This window comes from Salmo trutta, chromosome 35 (genome assembly GCF_901001165.1).
Source record: "Salmo trutta chromosome 35, fSalTru1.1, whole genome shotgun sequence".
NCBI lineage: Eukaryota > Metazoa > Chordata > Actinopteri > Salmoniformes > Salmonidae > Salmo > Salmo trutta.
In genome coordinates, this window is record NC_042991.1 from 20,792,182 (window position 1) to 20,816,860 (window position 24,679).

Below are 24,679 nucleotides of genomic sequence, written 5' to 3' on the forward strand. Positions count from 1 at the left end.
AAAAATACTTATGAGACAGATGATTGACAGTTAAGTGAGTGGCTGACCTTTAAATCCCAAAACTGACTTCCAACTGAAAGCCTGGATAATCTGGCTACAAAGTGATTTTCTGGTCACACAGAATTTAGGGGGGAAATACGTTTTACATTTACAGTTCAAAAGCCATGAGAAATTCCCCCTAATCTTAATCCTCCCTCCCCTCTACTGATCCAGGGTGCTGGCTCGAGGCTGCTGCCCTACGGAATAAGGCTATTTGTTTTGTCACCAGATAAACCTAGTCAATAATTCATCACTTTAATACTTTTGAAAACGCCTGTCATAAGAAGATAGAGTAGAAATGGAAAATAAAATGCCCTTTTCAGAGAATTGTATCCATATTTTATATGCCAGGGTGAATAACAGGGGGAGGACTGTGCATCTCTTAAACGTGTTGCCAACTTGCCTGTGTTTTTAATATGTTAAAATGTTCAGAAAATGTTCCTTTTTAAACCGACTCCTATTGGCATCACTCGTATGACTGTCCGTTACAGCTCTCCATCAAATAAGAGCAGATACAATACATTGTTCCCAGCCAGGTAGGACAACATTTTATTCAAAGGTTTATTCAAGAAAATACTAAACCAACAGGCATTTGTTGTTTGCTATTGTGACCTCTACTGCTGTGCCATCTCTCAATCGCATGGCAAGCTCTCAAATGAGATAAAAAGGCCTATGCAGCGGGATCCCAGCTCAATTCCCATTATAAACATAATATTAATCTTTTAATACCCTCAATGAAAGGCATTCTATGGGAATGAAAGGGCCCCAGCTTGTGAAGTTTCTCACGAGCGATGAGGGCTGAGTCAGAATTCATTTCCATAATTGTTTTGACAAATGACTAGGGGAAAGAGCTAAAAGTTCTGGGCCTATCTGGTGTTAGCGCGGCAATCTAGCCAGCCACATATGAAGAGAGAGAGATAGAGAGGGAGTGATAAAGAGTGAGATAAAGAGAGAGCGAGATGATAGAGAGAGTGCGGTCTGCAGTCCCATAGGCTCAGCGGGTGAAAGCAGTGGACTGAGAAGCAAAGAAGCGTGCAGTGATGTCATCATCCCATAATGATTCTCTCCTCCATTTGACCTGAGAGGAACCGTGTTGGCCTGCCTGTCTTCCTCTCTCTCTCCTTCTCGCTCCCTCTCAAAAATATCGACGTCATAGTTATGTATTGATTGCAAACTCCTAACAGCAAATGATTGCTGCTGCCTGGATAAGTGAGAGGAAAACGTTCTAGTAGAGCAGTGCGGAAGGGTAACATATTGTTCAGTACAATGGGGCACTCGGTAAACGGGACCAAATTAGCTTTGAGCGGTGGTAACTGCCTCGGTGAGGCTGCAATCACATTCTGCTCTGTGCTGGAGATCGGTCTTAACGGACAGCCCTGCAGAATGACTGACTGCCATCTCAATGCCCGGGCGGTCATCAATGTTCAGCTGCTTTGCCATTGACTGTCTGCATCAGTATTCAGTTGAAGCCAACATAAAGGCAATCTTGCTTATGTGACTTTTTTTCCCCCAGTCATGTTTCCAGTTTTGTAAACCTAATTCCTGACTCGTATTCCGTATTAGTTGGACTAAGTAACGTACAAATATACTGTAGCACATCAACCACCTTCGAGGCCCCTTAAAGAAGTGAGATGCTGATTCGCTAAGCTACTGAATTAAGTGTGGAAAAGGATTGAATGAAGTCGAAAGATAGCCTAGTGCTAATTACAGTAATTACATGCACATTTTCCACTAAACTGCAAGGTGCACCTTAATCCAGGAGGTAATTAAGGCAGATGAGGGGGTAGGACTGGGCTGGCTCTGTAAACGCTACTTGGTTTCATACAGAGGGAACACTATGATGAGCTTCTCCAGCAGTGTGAACCAAAACTTCCCCCACTGCAGCATTTACATGGCCTGATTGTGAATATGTTTGTTTTAAAAGCCTGACTTAGCAGTAGTCCACATATTAATGTATTATTTTTCCCGCTCTCATTTTTAAGCCTCTCTCAGACAGAAGATTATGGTTTGCGTACATAGGCAGTAGTTGTGTAAATAGTCTTTACACAAGTCATTGCATCATCTTATCTAAGGCAGGTTTGATTGATTGCAGCGTCATTGCTCTGGGCGTCATTGCTCCCGAATGCAGTGGTGTTTCTTCATAGAGAAACTACAGACACTCACTGATGATGTTGTGTTGGTGTTCCTCTCTCTGTTCTGTTGCGTAACTGTATTGGTGCGTTCTTAGTTATTGGGATAGATGTTTTTTCCACAGCTTCATTACACTGATGAATATTTCACACGGCTCTCTATAATCTGCAATATTCATTTACAACTCTTGGTCTAATCATGATGCACTGTACTGTAGGCTGAGATTAGAAAACGTTGACTTCCCTATCGGTCTTCCATTGAGATTCAGCCTTATTACAGAACACATTTTAATTACAACCGAGACGCATGGCGAAGGTCACAGAAAGTGATGTGCTCCACTTGCCTTCAGACAGGAAGTGCCTGTGTTAATGGATGGTGGAGTGGTTACCTTTCGTGTGTGGGTGCAAAACAAATGAGTCATGCCCCAATTTGTCTGATTCATCTAACTACCCTGAAAGCCTTACTGAATGAGATCTAATTCTAAAGCACTGCAATCTCCTCCTTCACAAATGTAATGGTTGATTAAGATAATTAAATCACATGCCTCTCATTTTAATATTGTAAATATGCTTCCTTCCAACAGCATCGTCTATGGTCCCTGATCTTCCTCAGATAATGAAGCAGATGAAACCAGAGGACTCAGATACTAATGCAGAGGACTCATGCCAACTTTTGGGATACTGCCTGATCAATCTCTAATACTGTGTACTAGGCTGCAGCACTGGGTGGTGAGAAAAGGCCTTGATTACAGTGGTTCCCATTTCCTTAGCCGGCCTTGACAGGTTTAGTCTGTTTACCAGGGGGATTTAGTGCCTGCTGCTGGAAGGCATGGTTGCCATTCCCCTGATGTCATCCAACTTGGGCAGCACCCTCTCTAGGAGGTGGAGGCTGTGAGCAGGGCAGAACACAGAAAGCAGAACACATCTGTAAGTATCTGCTGGAAAGGAACAGTGTAAACATCTGTCTGAGAATGTGTCCAGGGCTGGACCTACTACGTCTTACCAGCCACTCAAATACATTTCTTACTTTGAGGTCATTTTATAACATTTCAATTCAGATAACTTCGAGTAGAGAGACAGACATTATTGGTCAAAATATCAGTATGTATGACTTGCTTTGTTCTGTAGCTATTTGCCATAGAACATGATGAGAACATAGACTGTGGCATTGCTGGAGAAGCTGCCTGAATAAATGTGCATGTGATCATGTCTCCACACATGACTGGATGACACCTCGAACAATGCAAGAGGACAAAATGGTTTAAAGATCTGGAAATGACAGAAAAGCTCTTTATAGATCAATATCTTCACATCAAAATAACAACAGTATTTTGGAGCCTATTTTTTTGAGTGAGGCGACAGACAAGGCATCTCCTAGTGGGGTTCGGAGCATCCTTTTCAGAGTGCATCGCAGGCAGAATGCTGTGGAGCATTTGTTATGTGATCCATCGCCCTAGGGGGAAACAGGCTGATCAGCCGGGGAAGAAGAAGCACTTCTGTTGGCCTCCTTTCTCCCCCTCATCCCAGGGACAAGCTGGAGAAATGAGGCAAGGCAGAGGGAGTGGAATACTAGAGGACTTTGATTGGCCTTGTACATAGCGCTCCATCAGCAGAGTGACTAAACTTTCTAAAGCATCGCCTTGGAAACCAGGCCCTGGACGGTTGTGGAGTAGAGAGAGCTATTACGGATATACATTCCAGACGCTACCAAGTCTGACATACTCAATCCCAATTCCAATAGTCACGCCATCATCTTAACAGTGTTTTATGTTTACTTCAAAAGAGCTGTCCAGGTTACATGATGCTCCTTGCTCGAGGCAATATGGAATCAGATTGTCTGCCAAGGAGGTAAGTGTTCTTCCACTCCTCAGTTACTTGGGTTCAGTGGGCCTCTCTGTTGGGGGGCTGAAACAGGGAGGGATGTGGGTCAGACAACGAGATTCCACGGTGTCAGTGACCCTGATATGACAGTCTGTCTGGACACACTGACAGCTCAGTGGTGAGGGTGGGGGGTGGGGGGGGGATCTCCTTGGGCCAGTGAATGGAGACCAGCTGCCCACTTGGTCGGTCGGTCTGTTTGTCTCTTGGCTGTCTCTCCTCACCATCTCCAGAGCCCAACAGGACTGGGTAGTGGTGGGCAGCATAATCTCTCATGGACAGACTACGTAAACATAAAATGGTTTCGTAGAGCTGTCCTGACACAACGGGATGAGTGAGATAAAGCAGCATTACTTCCGGTGCTTGGGTTTCCCCTCACTGATTATTTGGGTAAATTACTATTTTGCAGGTGTTAGCATCTTTCGAATTTCGGAATGGGAGGGGACATTTAGCCATACACTTGCCCGTAACTTGCAAAGAGAGAGGGTGGAGCTCTTTGTTTCCGGTTCCGATCTTCGTTCTCTCTCTTCTCTTAGCACTGTATGGACCAGAACTTAATTGAGCATGACACAAGACTTTAGTTCCAGGTTAACCGAGAGTATGGGCAGAGAGAGACATCAGCTCTACCCACACAGGGCAGGTCTGCCCTGCCCATGCATGGGCTCATCAAGACTGGGCTCATCAAGCTGCCTGGAGAAAAACCCATGTGAGAGTAAGCATGGGAGGTGCAGGGGGCGGGGGTTCAATCCCTGTCAGCCTCCATCCCGCAGCCTATTATCGTCACAACCATGGCCCATGGGCCCCTCCCAAATCACCACCTTGATCTCAGACCTGTCAACAGGGCTTGTCACATCGTGAATGCATAACTCCACTGGAGAAGTGTAAGCCAGGAGAAAGCTCAGTCTTTGAAAGCTCACAGTGCCGTTGTTGAGTTGGAGTTCTAGTGATCGAAGAGAGGAAGCTGGGTAGGGGCTGTTCCCTACAATAACTGGTTCTTCTGATCTCACACTATGCACATTCTTCAGTGCACTAACAGATAGGGCAGTGAATTTTAGATGACGGTAATTGGCCAGCCAAATTACCACAGTCTTGCAAAGACGCACATTTTCTCCTCTCCTCCTGACCGAATGTGCTGACATAGAAATAGAATGAATAGAACGGGTGTCCCCATTCAAGTCATGACATAATGGGTGGACTGGCGGCCATTGCAAGTGTACCAATAGGAGCAACACAGGAAGTGTACTGCACCCATCAATATGTGCTGTGATTTGTTGAGTCAACTCAACTGAAATTATATATTTTTTAAATACATTCCATTGCATGAGCCACATCAGTTAAGATCATTTCAATAAACATTCTACATTACCATGGCAATTATTGCGTCACAATTGCAGGCAGTTATTGCACGTGTACCAGTCAAATTGCCAGGTTTGCCAATAAATATATTGTAAAAAAAAATTGCCAGGGTTAGAGGTTCTAAGCATGTTAATTCATTCTATTTCTATGTGTGCTGCTTTTGCAGGGAGGGGGGCATTGCCTTGGCAACCGAAGACTCATTTGCTCCAACCCCTTGCTTTTTCAGCAAGGTGCAACAAAGTTTCATCATGTTGTTAAGAGTCCACATTACCGCAGAAACGGACTTAACAGCACGAATGCCGTTTCTGTCAGCTGGTTCAGTGAGGTGTTTTTAATTATTTGGGGGGTATTTTGGTCCACAGCACCATTGTCCCCTTTCTAGACTCTCCAGACTTTACATTTATCCTCTGGACTTTACATTTCTCCTCTGGGCAACAGACAGCAATCTGTAGCTTTCTGACCGTAAAAGGTACAGAAGAGGGATTTTAAGTTCAGGCTAGGCGATTTTGCACAAAGAACAAAGTTACATTAAGTAGGTCAGCAGCCAATAGCACCAGGCTTTTACAAACCTTATTTATTTTTGTACCTATATATTGTATATAGTTTTTTTATGGTGTGGTTTTTATATAAGCCCATGGGCTACCAACCACACCTACACACCATTTATTTATTTTATCTGTATTGTTCTTTAGCACTTATTTTCCTTGGTGCAAATACATTACACCTAAAATTAAACCGAAATCAGCTGAATCCATCCACTCTCACCTTTACCTGTGGCGAATGGGAAGAAATTGGACAAAGTGATGTGTATTTAAGAGAGTGTGCTGTAATTTCAGCTCAATACCCAGCAACTATCTAAAGGTAACTCAACGCAGCCTCTGGGAAGGTAGTCGCAGACAGGCTCCAAGTTTCAGGATGTGGGCCAAGTTAATTAAATATCAGCTCTATCCTTGAGCAGCATGGAAAATCCAAAGAACACTAGGATTTGATGAGAAATTAGGAGAAAAGAAGCAGAAATCCCTACTATTCAAACTCTTAGCTATTCATTATGGGCTTCTACAGAAGGTTATTTGGCTGGAAAGACGTGGGGATGAGGGAATGCTTCCTACTCATTAGAGACCGCTGGTCTCAAACCTACCTGTATCACACAGCTGCACAGTCTTCCCACTTCTCATTTATTCTATTCTGTCCTGATTATATCAAAGCCCTCACATACTACTCACTGCTCCATTCCCATTCATAAACCCACTCACTACATCCGTGTCGTAAAAAATCCCTTAAAGAATTCTCAGAGGGATTCCTATTACCTCACTAAACTAGCTAAGCACCACCTGGTCTATCAACTCAAATAAGGAGTCTGTTACAAGCCACATTTGTTTACCACACAGCAATAACCATTTTACAGACATGGTTTATGAATCCACATGTTTCTATGCTTCAATCAGGGGGGGGGGGGTCATGAATGTGAACCTGGCAAATTGCACTTTATAAGAAGCTGATGCTTGGCTGATGCTTGGCTTGGATGAGCCTATAAAATGAAACCCTTCTCCCCAAACTGTACTGAATGTGGTTCTCAGAAGGTACATCGCCATGGTTACTGTCCCAGTTCCATTGATTTCAATACAATATTGATGCAAGTGATTTGTACACACTATTGATTACAGTAGAACAAGCTAATCAATTCTAGTCTAGAGTGACCGCTTGGTCAATATTGTTTCCGTGTGCAGTTTATCAGGTTCTAGTTTAGCAAAATACAATTAATCTGAAGACAAGTGTGACGTGTGTGTAGGGAGTCACTTTTGTGTATTGGTCTTCAAAATATCACAACTTATTTCAGCATATTGATTACGAATTTGGACATCAAAAACCAGTGTTTTAACACTCTGCCATGAATCTAAAAGCGATGACAACAGGAAGCAGCAACAGTATCATTTAATGCATGTTTTAGGAATATAAATTCTGTTTTAACACAATTATATGGTAAAAACTACTGAATGAGCCCAATAACGTGCTATGATTTTATTGATTATGATTATATTAGTGACATCGGGAAAATATGTTTGTCCTGGCTAATTTGAGGCTAAAACAGTCTCCCAAACTTCACAGGATTCTCTGACAAAATCATGCTTCGGAGTGCAAAATGGTTTGAGTGGATTCAACGATATCATTATGACACCACGTTGCTTCGCTTGACAGTTTATTCGCTCATCTGTCTGCAATGTTTATAGACGATGTGATGGAAAACATGCCGAGCTGGAAAATTGATTGGCTCCTTTCACTTTGCGACAGGCAACATCATTGTAAAATCTATGACAACCCAGAGATCAACATTCAGCAGTAATGCCACTGTCAAGTCACTGTGCTAAATGTTTAATCTGAGACTATGATCCCTCCCGCAGTGTCGACCATCAGATGCTGACATTGGTGTTGTTGACTCAACACTAGAAAGACCATTTATGTTGTTTAATACAAAACACAACCTGGTCTCCCACCTGTCTGTTGACACAGATAGCTTGAGAGTCCCTGTGGAGAGACACACGCACACACACACACGCTGGCTCATCCCTCCAATGCATCCCTTTTTCGTCTATTTCATCTCTCCTCCAACCCACTGCAGTGACGCAGGAATGACGCTTGGACTTACAATTATCACTAAAGACTCTAGATACCAGCAGCGCCTAACCACCCCACACAGCAGAATCTATCCCACACAGTCCCATTCTACTCTTCCTACATCAGACGTGGGCACTGGATCTCTATGACGAACAACCTTCAGTCCACGATGCTTGTATGCTGCCTGGGAGGGGTGTCTTTGAATCCATACAGTGCCTTCGGAAAGTATTCAGACCCCTTGACCTTTCCACATTTTGTTACAGCCATATTCTAAAATTGATTAATCCTCAGCAATCTACACACAATACCCCACAATGACAAAGTGAAAACAGACCCTTTGCTATGAGACTCGAAATTGAGCTGTTTCAATTGATTATCCTTGAGATGTTTCTACGACATGATTGGACATGATTTGGAAAGGCACACACCTGTCTATACAAAAGGTCCCACAGATGACAGTGCATGTGAGAGCAAAAATCAATGCATGAGGTCGAAGGAATTATCCGTAGAGCTCCGAGACAGGATTGTGTCGAGGCACAGATCTGGGGAAGGGTCCCAAAACATTTCTGCAGCATTGAAGGTCCCCAAAAACACAGAGGCCGCCATCATTCTTAAATGGAAGAAGTTTGGAACCACCAAGACTCTTCCTAGAGCTGGCTGCCCGGCCAAACTGAGCAATCAGGGGAGAAGGGCCTTGGTCAGGGAGGTGACCAAGAACCCGATGGTCACTCTGACAGAGCTCCTCTGTAGAGATGGGAGAATCTTCCAGAAGGATAACCATCTCTGCAGCGCTCCACCAATCAGGCCTTTATGGTAGAGTGGCCAGACGGAAGCCACTCCTCAGTAAAAGGCACATGACAGCCCACTTGGAGTTTGTCAAAAGGCACCTAAAGACTCATTCAGGCTAAAGACTATGAGAAACAAGATTATCTGGTCTGATGAAACCAAGATTGAACTCTTTAGCCTGAATGCCAACGTCACGTCTGGAGGAAACCTGGCACCATCCATCCCTATGGTGAAGCATGGTGGTGGCAGCATCATGCTGTGGGGATGTTTATCAGCAGCAGGAACTGGGAGACTAGTCAGGATGAAGGCAAAGATAAATGGAGCAAAGTACAGAGAGATCCTTGATGAAAATCTGCTCCAGAGCGCTCAGGACCTCAGACTGGGTCGAAGGTTCACCTTCAACAGGACAACAACCCAAACTACACATGGAGAGACCTGAAAATGGCTGTGCAGCAACGCTCCCCATCCAACCTGACAGGGAATGAGAGGAGCTGCAGAGAAGAATGGAACAAACCCCCCAAATACAGATGTGCCAAGCTTGTAGCATCATATCCAAGAAGACTTGAGGCTGTAATCGCTGCCAAAGGTGCTTTAACAAAGTACTGAGTAAAGGGTCTGAATACTTATGTCGATTTTATATTTCAGTTTTTTATTTGTAAGAAATTCTATTTTTGCTTTGTCATTAATGGCTATTGTGTGTAGATTGATTATTATATTTTTTTCTACTCCATTTTAGAATAAGGCTGTAAAAAGTAAAGGTGTTTGAATACTTTCCAAATGCACTGTATAACAAAAACCTGTACAAAGACAACCTTTCCTTCCTCTGTTTCACTCTTCAAGTAGTTTTTCCTGTGTGGATGAAGTCCAACTAAATAATTGTTTCAAAATGATCTCTGACTGATATCAACATCTGGTATTGATGTTATACAGTGCTGACTACACAGGTTTCAGGCTTTAGGCCAGAGGATTGAGAAGAGACAGCTCTATTCCTTCATCTTCCCTTCAGGGATTGAACGCTATTTGACTTCTCCAATCAATTACTAATTATTATTTTCAATTCTCTGATCAAGCAAAGACAGACATATTACCACATTAATGATGTAGCTTAGATACGGAAAATAGAGATGAAGCAGATAGCATTTTAGAAAGACCTTTCTACAGTATGGCTGGCTGGGAGTGTCAAATTAAATCCTCACTATGAGACAGATTGCAGGTGCCATTTGAAAGCCCAGCTAAAACCTATGGGGGGAGAGTCACTCAGCTTTCTCTCTGATATGAGGGTTGGAGATCTGGAGAGTTGGCCAGCAGCCATTCAGAGGGACAATTTGTATCAGGATCTTCACAAATCACTGCTTTCTCAGTTGGGATTGTTCCAGAATGTCTATCTTTGTTGTAGCAGAGGTGACCTGCACAAACAAATGTGTCCCTGGCCAAAGACTCCCAGAGAACAAGATGATTATGAGTGGAAGTAGGCTAGTCGATAACTCACAGTGAAGGTTAAGGGTCATGGCAGTCAGGTTCAAGACCACACAGTGGGGAACTATTGTAACATGTCACCTCTGAACTGGTGCCCGTGTTATCTGTACCCTGCGGCAGGTTGACTATCACCAGAGCTATAATGAGAGGGTCCTCTCCTAATTACACCACTTGTTACAGTTCACTGTGTTTAACAAAGGCCCTAAATGAAACCCAGCGAGACCAAAAGGAAAAAAATACATCAGCCTGGTTTTATTAGCATAGTAAAGGCAATGGGATTGAGGCACAATGAAAAGCCTGTATCAGTCATGAGTTTTACTTTTGCCTCATATCCCATGCTGAGCAACTTTGTTTGTTTAAAATGTTTTAAAGACTAAAGAAATCCACAATGTAACATTATGCGTAAAAAAAGTAACTGTATGCCTACAGCATTATAATGGTATTGAGAGCACACCAAAGAGCAGTTTCATAAAGAAAGTTAATATTAAGCCTTGTATGGTGGTGTGCTATAGTTAGCATTGTGTGGGAGGACTATAATTGCACACCACGGCAGAGAATCAGGGAATTGAGGCACATTGTTGCCTTCCTGATTGACACAGCAAATCTAACATAAAGAAAGAGAGTTGCCGTGGCAACAGCTGCCTCCGCAGAGAGGTTGTGGCGAGATCCGAGCCGTCGGGTCATTTTCCTCGCTGTAATTTACTTTAGCTGTTGACGCACTAAACATAAAGATGTGATTGAGTTAAGATATTCATACATACATGCAATAATTTGACATTATGCAGAAATCAGTTGATTGGACTAACTGCTGTTATCAAGGCCATTAAGTTCCAGGCTGATTAAAAAAAGACGGAACAGCATGCGTCTGTCTCTAAAACCCCCTTCAAACCAAGACGAAAAACTGCCAACCTTTGTCCGCCTTTTCTTTATATCTGAAAGGTAATGCCTGTAAAAAAGCGTATACTTTTATTCCGCTAACCGCGGTAGTTATGAATCAGTAATATGTTTAAAAGTCCTGCCAACCCCTTAGTATAAACGTCCCCTTAGCGTCTTTGACGCCATTAAATCATGAACATTCTGTTGTCCGACATCAAACTTGTCCTTGTCATTATGAAAAAGTATAAACACACACACGCATGACATCGCAGCAGCCTTGTCCAAATAGCAACGTTACCTGTCCTATTTTTGCACAAAAAAAACCTATAATTTTAAAAATGTATTTAGGATATGTGAATCTAACAAGCCAGGCAACTAATAGCAACTTTCTAGACACTGTTTTGGTTCGATGTTAGCTAGCTATCTATCTAGCTGGCTAGCCAGCTCATATAATTACCAGAACATATCTGACAACTTTTGGAGTTAGACAACTTTTTATTCACCATAACAGGAAAATGAACACATTACAAGGTAATTATTTACAAGCACGAGGAGCTGCTAACTTACTGTTGTGAATGCAAAGAAAAGAATGCAGTGCATTCTGTAGGAGGAATTTAGAACTTGCTGTTGTCACATCAGGTTACCAAGACAACGGTCACAACAACAGGGTCAAAGTTGAATGTCTCTTGCTCCTTGCCGGCTAAGTAATGGCTATATAAAAAGGTGAATGCTGACAAGAAAGAGGTAAAAATGGGTCTGTTTGAAAGGGGATCATATAAACATTGCCCAATTATTATTACAGGAAACATACCGTGAATCCTATGTGAAAAGTGTATCAAGGACAAAAAAACAAGTGTGTTGGTCAGACCAGCAAAGCCAGGCTACAGTGGAATCATTACCATCAACATTTTGCACATTTGTTAACTTGTAAATGCCATGTCTAGCTACATCAGGGCCATTCAACAATAGGCCCGTGAGCCAGATCCGGCCCTTTTATCAATTTAGACTGGCCCCTTCTGGACATTAATAAACTATATTTACTGAGCTTGTCTGATGCTTTAAGCACACGGTTTGATTAAATAATTAAGACACACAAATGATTAGAGGGAGTCCGACCAGACTTGCTGCGCTGTGTTAAAAAAAGCAAAAAGACAGCAAGTGACTGTGTGACTAGCACCCATTGTCTCTCCCTCCTCCCTGCAGTAGCGACCACCACAGAACATCAATTCAATATGTTTAAGCGCGCTGTCCATGTTGCTAAAGCTGCAACATAATTACAGCCACTGAAAAGTTGTTACCAAAATTGCTCATTTATTTAGGAAAAACATTCCCTATTCCTCGCACGGGACTAGTATTACTAGAGAATGTTGGTTATGTAATTATTACTCCAGAATGTCCTTTATTCAAGAGGACAATTCAGACAGGATTAGTTTTTTATTTTTAGAAATTGACAATTATGATGGAAGCCTGGAGGTTTTTATTCTAGGTGTGAAGATACAGTATTTCAAAATGTCCAGGTGATGTCCACTGATAACTCGAGTTTGGTTCCCAAGTTTGTAAACCGTACCAAACCATCTTTGGTATAGTGTAAAGCTCTTTATCACAGCAAAGCAAAGATTAAAAACAGACACATTTGTGAAATTCTTTCCTTGACAGGCTTGGTGCTCACGGAATCAGTAAACTGTTAAACACTCAAACAGGCAACAAATGTCACGCTCTGACCTAGGAGAGCTGTGTTTTCTCTGTTTAGCTAGGTCAGGGTGTGATAGGTGGGTGGGCATTCTATGTTTTTGTTTTCTATGTTTTGGCCAGGTATGGTTTCCAATCAGAGGCAGCTGTCTATTGTTGTCTCTGATTGGAAGCCATACTTAGGCAGCCTGTTTTTCCTGTGTTGGTGTGGGTAGTTGTTTTCCGTTTTGTTAGTATACCTGACGGAACTGTTGGCTGTCGTTTTGTTGTTTTGTTTAAGTGTTTTCATTAAAGGAAAGTATGAGCACTCTACACGCTGCGCCTTGGTCCCCTTTATACGACCCTCGTTACAACAAAAGCAGGATCTGTCTTATTTCTGTAGATATATTGATGATTTATAAAGCCAGGCACATTTAACAGTTAGGTTATTGATTATAGACATTATTTAGTTGTGGTTTCCTCTCTCCTCACTTTTCTTAGACAATAAGTCAAGGGCTGTTTTCTCGTCTCCTCATTCTGCTGCTGCCTCCACCGCATTGCTCTCAACACCAATATGCTTATTAGCTTTGCTATTATGCACATAGCAACATGAACCGCGACCACTATCCAAAGCGGGAGAAAGTGCATTTGTTATAAAATAGTGTTATTTTTATTAGTGTTGCACCATTGTTCCTATGTAACATAATCATATACTGTACACAGTGGTGTAAGTACTACTTAAGTCGTTTTTTGGGGTATGTACTTTACTATTTATATTTGACAACTTTTACTTCACTACATTTCTAAAAAAAAGATGTACTTTTTACTCCATACATTTTCCCTGACACCCAAAAGTACTTGTTACATTTTGAATACTTAGCAGGACAGGAAAATGGCCCAATTCACACACTAATCAAGAAAACATCCCTGGTTATCCCTACTGCCTCTTATCTGGCGGACTCACAAAACACAAATGCTTTGTTTGTAAATTATGTTTGAGTGTTGGAGCATGCCCTGGCTATCCGTAAATTAAAAAAACAAGAAAATTGTGCCATCTGGTTTGCTTAATAAGACATTTGAAATGATTTATACTTTTGATACGTGTGTGTGTGTGTTAGATTCTACAGAGCCAGTGCCAGAGAGATAAAGGTATCTAGCTGGCTGCTGATGTTCTGCAGCAGAGAGAGAATCAAGCTGGATGAGTCACCAGTCCATAGCAGTGCCTTGATGTTCGAGAGGAGAGGAGCATCTAGTCCGGCTCTCACGCTACCTGCACTTCAGTAGCAGCAACCTTCAATTCGAAATCATTAAGATTCTGTTTCACCTTAGCATCCATCATAACAGCACACTAAATGTACACCCACTGCACGCCAGAAAGAAAAACACAGAATCAATTGCCTGTAAGCTTTTAAGGCAGGTCTTTAACTTGTAAACCCTCTACTTGACTACAATCTGTGCTATCATTTTGATTAGTTGTGTTTACCACGAGTTCTTACTTGTTTCTGTTGACTTCCTGGTCGTCTTCCACAGCTGCTGTTTTAATACCTCCTCATCCAGCCTGTCTGTCTACACTGTCACAAACACACAGCCACGCTCACAGCCTCACACACCTGTAGCACACTAGGAATTATCTCTGCACATGTCCAACCAGGGAATGTACTGCCATCCAAATGTGAAATTCAGCTTTCATCATGACAGAGGCAGACACATAGAGGGAGAGAATAGTGCCAACATGCTTATGCAACAGCAATTCAACTTCAGACCATGAATAAATGTTGGGTCCGTTGACTTCATATTCATCTGTATGGTCTAGCTACTTGTCCATTTAACCATCCCTTTCTCTAGCTGTCCCCTTCACCATACGCCACCTAAACAGACGTGACCCGGTCTTGTCTGGTAGACACACACACACACACACAGCCGAGCCCAGGGAGTCTGTCTGCCCACTAGGTGAGGTCACGCCCTGGGGCGGCCCTGTGCCCTGTCACCTGACTGCGGTGGCCCTGTGTGGCTGATGGATAGGCCAGCTGTGAAATGGTGTATCAGCTATGATCCAGGTTGGATGCAGAGACAGACCTCCTGCCCATAACAGGATGCACACCCTACAGGGTCACACACACTACAGGGTTACACTACAGGGTTACACACAGAGAATTCTTCACACAGGGGATGCATTCTCAGGGACAGACAGGCAGATGGAGAAGAGAGAGAGAATATGCCGTAAGATTACACACAGGAGGACATAATGAAACCTCCAGTGGACACGTCTGAGTAGGAAGATGAGGAGAAGGATGGGGGAAGAGGAGGATTTGGGAGCTGCTTTCTGACAGAGGAAGATGGATGGGTAGGTACACACACACTAAAAGCCCACGTCCTGCCAGTGTTCTGTGGCTAGGCTGCCTAACGCACAGCATCCCACCTCAGCCTCCCTCGCCATCTCAAAAGCACTACCGCATGAATACGAAGCTGATTGTTTCTTACCCCTTCAGGGTGCTTTGTCTCTGCAATAAAAGTGTGCTCGAGCACATCAAAAGTAATGTTTCAAAGTCCCCCACTAAGGTGTGGAGAACACCTTCTCTTTTTTCTAGCCCCGAAGCAAAACTAAAAACAGTAAACATATTTCTTGTAAAGTCGTTTCTTTTCATGCTTTGGAACATCGGTTTCCATCACTGTGGCTACTTCAGTCTATGACAAAGAACATTCCAATGAACCTGTGTATTCATGGACACCTGAGCCATTCGTTGAGTCAGTTGGCAGGAGAGGAAACCAATATAATAAGAGAGCGAAAAAGGGTGAGAGAGAGAGAAAGAACAAGACCCAGCTAAGCTGAGACCCAATAACTCCCTCTCTCCCTTGCATCTCATTCCAGTACTGGGCACCAGCAACGACAGCTCAATAGACCACATTCATTCTAGTAGAATTGTATCCTGCAGAGTGATGCTTGAAGCCAGAGAACCAAACCTTTGGAGATTACTGCTGAGTCTCCTCTTTGAGCCTGGTAAAAACAGAAGAGAGCAGAGCATACTGACAGCCTCTCATGGGCAGAGGCACAGAACAGAAACTGCCCTCAGAAACACCAGTGTCCTAGGCCTTTTACCTCTGCCCTCCTCTCCTGTCCAGACACACAGTGCTCAGTGCTCTCGAGTCCATGCACGTCCAATGCTTTGGCTCGCTCACACACGCCATCACCTCTGTGGTGGAACTATATAGCTTACCCCATTCACTTCTGTCTTACAAAAGAGTCTAATCAATAGAGCTGCTATAGGCACAGACACAAAGACATGTGGACAGATTGGCTTCATTGGCTTTTATCTTCTATTGTAGAGCCCAGAGCGGTGTGGCTATTTACCAGAGAGAAGGATAGGCTGGATTGAGCAGACTGATCAGTTTCCTGTATTCAGGGGCATTCTTCAGGTAAGAAAGGACTCGCCAAATCACCGCCTTTTAAAATGGCATAAAAAAAAGAGACTGCAGCTGGGCAATTCCACGGTAACAGTGAAGCTGTGATGCAGAGACTTTAAAATGTATGTCAAACGAAAACCAAATGACTGCAAAGTTAAACAAACCATGCAACTCTATGCACAAGGACGACTTTGAACAATTTCCCCTGAACATTTGACAAAAACACGTTTACTTAAAGACCAGTGCAGATGCAAAGTTTGCCATTCTGTTACGAAACTTTGCATCGTCAGTGTCTCAGCATCACTCTAACATTGGAATTGCCCAGCTATAGCTGAAGCACTATCCTACTAGTGAGCATACGTCACTCATGACTCACAACGAGGTGAATATACAGAGCTGATCAAATTGAAGCCCTTTAATATTTACAGAAAATGACAGCCATGACCTTGGTTCCCTCACTGCAAGGTCACGTAACAATATGTTCTCCATCAGACTCCGGCAATGAAAATCATCCCCAAGCCAAGGGTTGCCATTTACCACAGCAAAGTATCAGATGTAGACTTAACATAAACAACACACATCACACAGAGGGCAGCTGTATCCTATTGCTGTCTGTGTGAGGTGGAAAATCATTACAGGAAATAAAAGCCTGATAATAGCTACGCTGTGGGTCCCTGTGGGTCCCTGTGCCCCCCACCACCACCACACACACACTAGAGGTCGACCGATTAATTAGGGCCGATTTCAAGTTTTCATAACAATTGGACATCGGTATTTTTGGATGCCGATTTGGCCGATTATTTTTTCTTTTTACACCTTTATTTAACTAGGCAAGTCAGATAAGAACACATTCTTATTTTCAATGACGGCCTAGGAACGGTGGGTTAACTGCCTTGTTCAGGGGCAGAACGACAGATTTTTACCTTGTCAGCTCGGGGATTCAATCTTGCAACCTTACGGTTAACTAGTCCAACGCTCTAACCACCTGCCTTACATTGCACTCCACGAGGAGCCTGCCTGTTACGCGAATGCAGTAAGAAGCCAAGGTAAGTTGCTAGCTAGCATTAAACTTATCTTATAAAAAAACAATCAATCAATCATAATCACTAGTTAACTACACATGGTTGATGATATTACTAGTTTATCTAGCGTGTCCTGCGTTGCATATAATCGATGCGGTGCGCATTCGCGAAAAAGGACTGTCGTTGCTCCAACGTGTACCTAACCATAAACATCAATGCCTTTCTTAAAATCAATACACAAGTATGTATTTTTAAACCTGCATATTTAGTTAATATTGCCTGCTAACATGAATTTCTTTTAACTAGGAAAATTGTGTCACTTCTCTTGCAACAGAGTCAGAGTATATGCAGCAGTTTGGGCCGCCTGACTCGTTGCAAACTGTGTGAAGACGACTTCTTCCTAACAAAGACAGCCAACTTCGCCAAACGGGGATGATTTAACAAAAGCGTATTTGCGAAAAAAGCACAATCATTGGACGACTGTACCTAACCATAAACATCAATACCTTTCTTAAAATCAATACACAGAAGTATATATTTTTAAACCTGCATATTTAGCTAAAAGAAATTCAGGTTAACAGGCAATATTAACCAGGTGAAATTGTGTGTCACTTCTCTTGCGTTCATTGCACGCAGAGTCAGGGTATATGCAACAGTTTGGGCCGCCTGGCTCGTTGCGAACTAATTTGCCATGACATAAGACTGAAGGTTGTGCAATGTAACAGGAACATTTAGACTTAGAGTTGCCACCCATTAGATAAAATACGTAACGGTTCCGTATTTCACTGAAAGAATAAACGTTTTGTTTTCGAGATGATAGTTTCCGGATTCGACCATATTAATGACCTAAGGCTCGTATTTCTGTGTGTTATTATGTTATAATTAAGTCTATGATTTGATAGAGCAGTCTGACTGAGCGATGGTAGGCAGCAGCACACTCGTAAGCATTCATTCAAACAGCACTTTCATGCGTTTTGCCAGCAGCTCTTCGCAATGCTTCAAGCATTGAGCTGTTTATGACTTCAAGCCTATCAACTCCCGAGATTAGGCTGGTGTAACCGATGTGAAATGGCTAGCTAGTTAGCGGGGTGCGCGCTAATAGCGTTTCAAACGTCACTCGCTCTGAGACTTGGAGTAGTTGTTCCCCTTGCTCTGCATGGGTAACGCTGCTTTGAGGGTGGCTGTTGTCGATGTGTTCCTGGTTCGAGCCCAGGTAGGAGCGAGGAGAGGGACGGAAGCTATACTGTTACACTGGCAATACTAAAGTGCCTATAAGAACTTCCAATAGTCAAAGGTATATGAAATACAAATGGTATAGAAAGAAATAGTCCTATAATTCCTATAATAACTACAACCTAAAACTTCTTACCTGGGAATATTGAGGACTCATGTTAAAAGGAACCACCAGCTTTCATATGTTCTCATGTTCTGAGCAAGGAACTTAAAGTTAGCTTTTTTACATGGCACATATTGCACTTTTACTTTCTTCTCAAACACTTGGTTTTTGCATTATTTAAACATGTTTCATTATTTATTTGAGGCTAAATAGATTTTATTGATGTATTATATTAAGTTAAAATAAGTGTTCATTCAGTATTGTTGTAATTGTCATTATTACAAATACAACTTTTTTTTTAAATTCGTCCGATTAGTCGGTATCGGCTTGTTTGGTCCTCCAATAATCGGTATCGGCGTTGAAAAATCATAAAATCGGTCGACCTCTAACACACACACACACACACACACACACACACACACACACACACACACACACACACACACACACACACACACACACACACACACACAGATAGATAGATCAAAGCAGCATTAGGATCTGCACAGCTGGCCCCCAGCATTTCAAAAACACGTAAATCCCCCTCATCTCTACTTCAAGAAACAATGGATCTTTATTTAAAAGCGCCGCTGCCGACGTGTTGCACATTAGTCTGGTGTCTGTGTGTGTGAGAGAGAGAGCCTGTGCCACCACTCTCCCTCATTAGGCCTGTCTGAGAGGCACATCATGAGGTGAGAGGAGCATCATGAAAGGGTGATGAAGGCTGTGGGAGAGGCCAGTCAGTCAGTCCTGGGGGAGAATTCTAGATCAGACTTCTCTAAAACTGGCTTTATAGTGGAGTAAAGGAGGAGAGGTAGCGGGCTGACACAGCTCACCTGTTTAATGTCTCACACAGAGATAGGCCCTAAAAGCCAAGTGACCACAACTAGCATTATAGACACGCACCATGAAATCCTGAGATTTGACACTGGAACAGTAAGACAACGAAACACTACATCAATTAGGCTACGTATTTAAATCAACTTTCTGGGGTTGGACTCCTCTGCTAAGTTGTTCCCATTGAGGGTTTCACTGTGAGCTAATTCCAATCTGATCTATGGTCTGTAGTATGATGAGCGTTGAGTTGTCAGCACCACGTTGGGTGTTAAAACCAAGTACGATGTCAACGAGGCCAGTAAAACAGATTTGTGGCGGAGCTCGGGAGAACTGTGATTATAGGGGGGGGGGGGAGAGTAGCACTCTACACACAATATACACTCACAATCACACCTGTTGTCGGGCACACAAACAAGCCCAACACCAAGCCAAGAGATTTATAACCATTCAACTCCAAAGATCTTGGGGAGGTCCGCAACTCAACGCTAGTTTAATACCACTGACTTTACTTCACAGTGTTAAACATTAGCTCTGCCGTCAGCGCTATACATCCCGCCGCGGCTCCGTGAGCGAGGAATGGGAGGGGTGGTTGAGGTGAAAGCATTTTACCATTCATTGTGTATTTACCTTGGAGGCTGGGATGATGTGTGATAGTAAGAAGCAGAGAGAAAAAGAGCAGGAGGGGGAGAGCTAAGCTTGCAGAACCGAGAAACTGACAAGTCGGAGACAGAGTATGAGACAGCTACACTTAGACGCAGCGCCTGCAGCAGTGTCTTCCAGTACGCATGGTAGGACAGCTCCTGACCCAAGCCAGTCCTTTTTCACTGATATGAGTCGCTTTACAGCGCCTGGATGACTGAGCCGGCCACCTCGGCAGCCCCGTCCCCCAGACTGCACCGACTCGGCATGCTGATGTGGCAGCCATTTACCAGGCGGTAAATGGCTGCCTCAAAGCCTGCCAGAGCGAGCAGTCCTCGACTTACTTAGCCTCTTTTCTCACCCCACGCCTCCCGCTTACAGGCCGCAGGTGGAGGGGTTCTTGAGTCAACATCTATTAACTTCCCGCCGTCTGATGAGAAAGGCCAAGTCATATCGGCTCCCTCTAATCTTAATTGGGATATTCTTGGACTCAGGGAGGCATCCTGTCAGCACTAAGGCAAGGCTCCTCTGACAAACAAAAGCAACCCATCCTTGGGTACTAGCTCCTGCACTTCACAGCCAGAGATGCACCAGAGTAGGCTAGGCTAGAGAGACTGTACTCACTTTAACAACGACGAAGAAGAACAGGGCAAAGGCAAATCCTTCCTTTCTCTTGCCCCCTTGATGTTTATGTTTTTTGTCGGGGGGTTGATGGAGGGGGGTGAGGCAGCAGAGAGAGGGGGCGGCTGGGCTGTAATAGCAGAGGGCCTTCCGGAGGTCCCTGGGGAAAGCCCCTGTCCCCTTCCATCATCTCTCTGTAACCATGACACAGCAGGAGCTGTACACTCTCACCTGTAGCCCCTCAACCAGTTAGAATATAGATTTGTTTATGTTATCTTGTTTCACAGGCTAGTGCTCTCTCTACCCTCCCTGTAGGAGCAGGATGTTTCTGGCTGCGTGTGGTGTTATAATCTGTGTGTATGTGAGTGTGTGTGCATGAGCCAGAGACCAATGTGTCGAAACCGTCAACGAAGCTTGACACCAATATGTGTGTCAGAGAGAAGAGAGGATACAAAAACAGAGAGCTGGAGAAGCCAACGTGCAGTGTAATAGCTGACAATACCGTGGGGAGACAATGTGCGAGAGACAATAAACCAAATGACTCCATCATATGGGACAATTTGTGAGGCCGATAGAAAAACAATGAGCATTGTTTTGTGAGAGGATGGGGTGTCATGTTTCTCTAAGTCCCTCCCAACCCAGCAGGACAGACAGGCATGAAGTGCAGAATTAAATATGAACTAGGCCACATTGAGAATTCACAACAAGCTGCAAGGGTGCAAATTACCACAAAATGTATCTTACAATAGAGGAAACTGGCACTTCAGTGTTGGAGAGGCCAGTCTGAACTCACAATGTACAGTGCATTCGGAAAGTATTCAGACCTTGATTTTTTCCACATTTTGTTAGGTTACAGCCTCATTCTAGAGCTCCGAGACAGGATTGTGTCGAGGCAAAGATCTGGGGAAGGGTACCAAAACATTTCTAGCATTGAAGATTCTCAAAAACCCAATGGCCTCCATCATTCTTAAATGGAAGAAGTTTGGAACCACCATAACTCTTCCTAGAGTTGCCTGCCTGGCCAAACTGAGCAATCGGGAGGGAAGGACCTTGGTCAGGGAGGTGACCAAGAACCCGATGGTCACGCTGACAGTGCTCCAGAGTTCCTCTGTGGAGATGGGATAATCTTCCAAAAGGACAACCATCTCTGCAGCACTCCACCAATTAGGCCTTTATGGTAGAGTGGCCGGACGGAAGCCACTCCTCAGTAAAAGGCATGACAGCCCGCTTGGAGTTTGCCAAAAGGCACCTAAAGGACACTCAGACCATGAGAAACAAGATTCTCTGGTCTGATGAAACCAAGTTTGACCTCTTGGCTTGAATGCCAAGTGCCACGTCTGGAGGAAACCTGAAACCATCCTTATGGTGAAGCGTGGTGGTGGCAGCATCATGCTGTGGGGATGTTTTTCAGCGGCAGGGACTGGGAGACTAGTCAGGATTGAGGGAAAGATGAACGGAGCAAAGTACAAAGAGATTCTTGATGAAAACCTGCTCCAGAGCGCTCAGGACCTCAGACTGGGACAAAGGTTCACCTTCCAACAGGACAATGACCCTAAGCACACAGCCAAGACAACGCAGGACTGGCTTCGGGACAAGTCTCTGAATTTCCTTGAGTGGCCCAGCCAGAGCCCGATCGAACATCTCTGGAGAGACCTGAAAATAGCTCTGCAGCGACACTCCCCATTCCACTTGACAGAGCATGAGAGGACCATTTTGGAATAAGGCTGTAACATAACAAAATGTGGAAAGAGTCAAGGTGTCTGAGAACTTTCCGAATGCACTGTAAGTATTTCGAGGTGGGGGGAGAAGATCAGAACTCTAGTATGACATCTTATCCTTGTCATTAAATGCCTGCATGACGTCACTGAACATGAGCAGCACACACACAACGGTTAACAGGAACATGTTTTACGCAGATTATCGATGATGAGTCTTAACTCTGTGTGAGCCCGAGCTTGTCGGGAAACGAAGGGTTTGACGCATGGCTGAGCATGGCTTTGTGACACGGCCGCCAGTACAACAGTCTGCGTGTTCATGTTCTGACCTGTGCGGTCATTAAAGAGGCATTTCACCCTGGGGGACACCTGGGTTTGTTTTGAGCATGTCCAAGGGATTTCTTGGTCAGTGAGATTTGTTTTACACATAATTGGGAACGAAGAGGGCGGGACTGGGCTTCGCGCCAAACGATACACCCTATGATGACTTCCGGTGTATTAAAGGGGTGTGCTAGATCCGAAAATAAATGTATTCCTGTTTTGTGGCATTTCGCGAAGCCTCTATGTTATACCAATTGCATCGTATGCTTTTCTGTGTGTAGATATGTTGTCCTTGTTTGGTAGAGCCATTGGACATCTTTCAGTAATGTTCCTATCGGTGGATTCATTGCTAAATATACAAGTTGACAAATTCTTTCGACTCTGTGAAAGACTACAACTCGTGTGGGGCGGTGCCTTGTGCTCTGACCTCGTCCCTCCTCCATGGTAGGCATTTTTTAAAGGGAGGTGGACACACAAAATCCTTTGCACCCAATGTTGCCCAATTAGCGACTTTGTTGCTATATTTAATTCGTTTTTCAGACCCCTCCTGTGACTTTTATTTGTAAAAAAGCTCTAGCGCCAAATTAAGCTACTTTTCAGGCTGCCTTTGGGGAGTTTTGACACTGTTTCTATGGTTTTGATAGCATTTAGCGACTTTTCCCACTAAATTCTGCCATAAACGAGAGTTGGTGAAAATGTCTGTGCAACACAGGCAGAGAAACACAAGGGGAGGTGGTGTACGGAGGGAGGGGGGAGGTGGTGTATGGAGGGAGGGGGGAGGTGGTGTATGGAGGGACGGGTGGGGAGGTGGTGTACGGAGGGACGGGGGGGAGATGGTGTACGGAGGGAGGGGGGAGGTGGTGTACGGAGGGAGGGGGGAGATGGTGTACGGAGGGAGGGGGGAGGTGGTGTACGGAGGGAGGGGGGAGGTGGTGTACGGAGGGAGGGGGGAGGTGGTGTACGGAGGGAGGGAGGAGGTGGTGTATGGAGGGACGGGGGGATGTGGTGTGCCGCAGCAAGGCAAATTGGTGCTGTGACGTCATCGTAGCAACGGCAAAAAGTTATCTAGCAACTTCTATCGGCAAATCAAGGAGCTAATAGGGATCTCACTGAAAAATGATTGGAAACACTGTTCGGGCACAACTGAAAGCACTGACCAGAATGCAATGGCTTCAAGTGATTCCTCTCACTAGCACGACTATGGAGCATTTTTTTATTTTCTATTAGCTACAGTACATGGTGACATTCAACCATACATGTTTCAACCTGAATATAGCAAACAGATTTTGAAACAAAGAGTTGGATTTAGCTAGAACAGAAACTCAGCTATTGCCGATGACAGAACCAAGAGGGCAGGTGGCAAATACGGTGGCTAGCTAAGTTTACGTAATGAAACCCCTATTGGTATTGCTGGCAAACATACTTCTGTGTTACAGTGGGGGGAAATATGTTTTGGGCTAAGTTAGCTGAAAAACTACCTGTAGCCATATCTATGACTAAAAAGATAGTTTTACAAATCAGGGATATACTGTATATAGATATGGATATTAAACAGCAAGCATTAACATTACAACCAGACACCTACAGCCACCTACCAGCAAACGTTAGCACATGACTTGAATTGGCTAGCTAGTTAGCCTGGTGCTTCCTAATTTGCTATGCACCACGCCTCGCGTTCATAACTTTTTAGGAAATGTGTAACATCGGCAACTGTAAATAATTTTACTAGCTAGCTATGTTTCATACACTGTATATACAAAAATACGTGGACACCCCTTTATATTCGTGGATTCGGCTATTTTAGCCACACTAGTTGCTGACAGGTGTATAAAATCGAGCACACAGCCATGCAATCTCCATAGACAAACATTGTCAGTAGAATGGCCTTACTGAAGAGCTCAGTGACTTTCAACGTAGTACCGTAATAGGATGACACCTTTCCAACAAGTCAGTTCGTCAAATTTC

The 24,679-nt window shown here is 43.8% G+C and overlaps 1 protein-coding gene across 13 annotated transcripts in view; it reads right to left on the minus strand.

Moving 5' to 3' along the window:
- The window catches only part of fam184ab (family with sequence similarity 184 member Ab), a 101,450-nt gene that overhangs the window by 57,776 nt on the left and 18,995 nt on the right, over nt 1–24,679 (minus strand). The window lies entirely within an intron of this gene.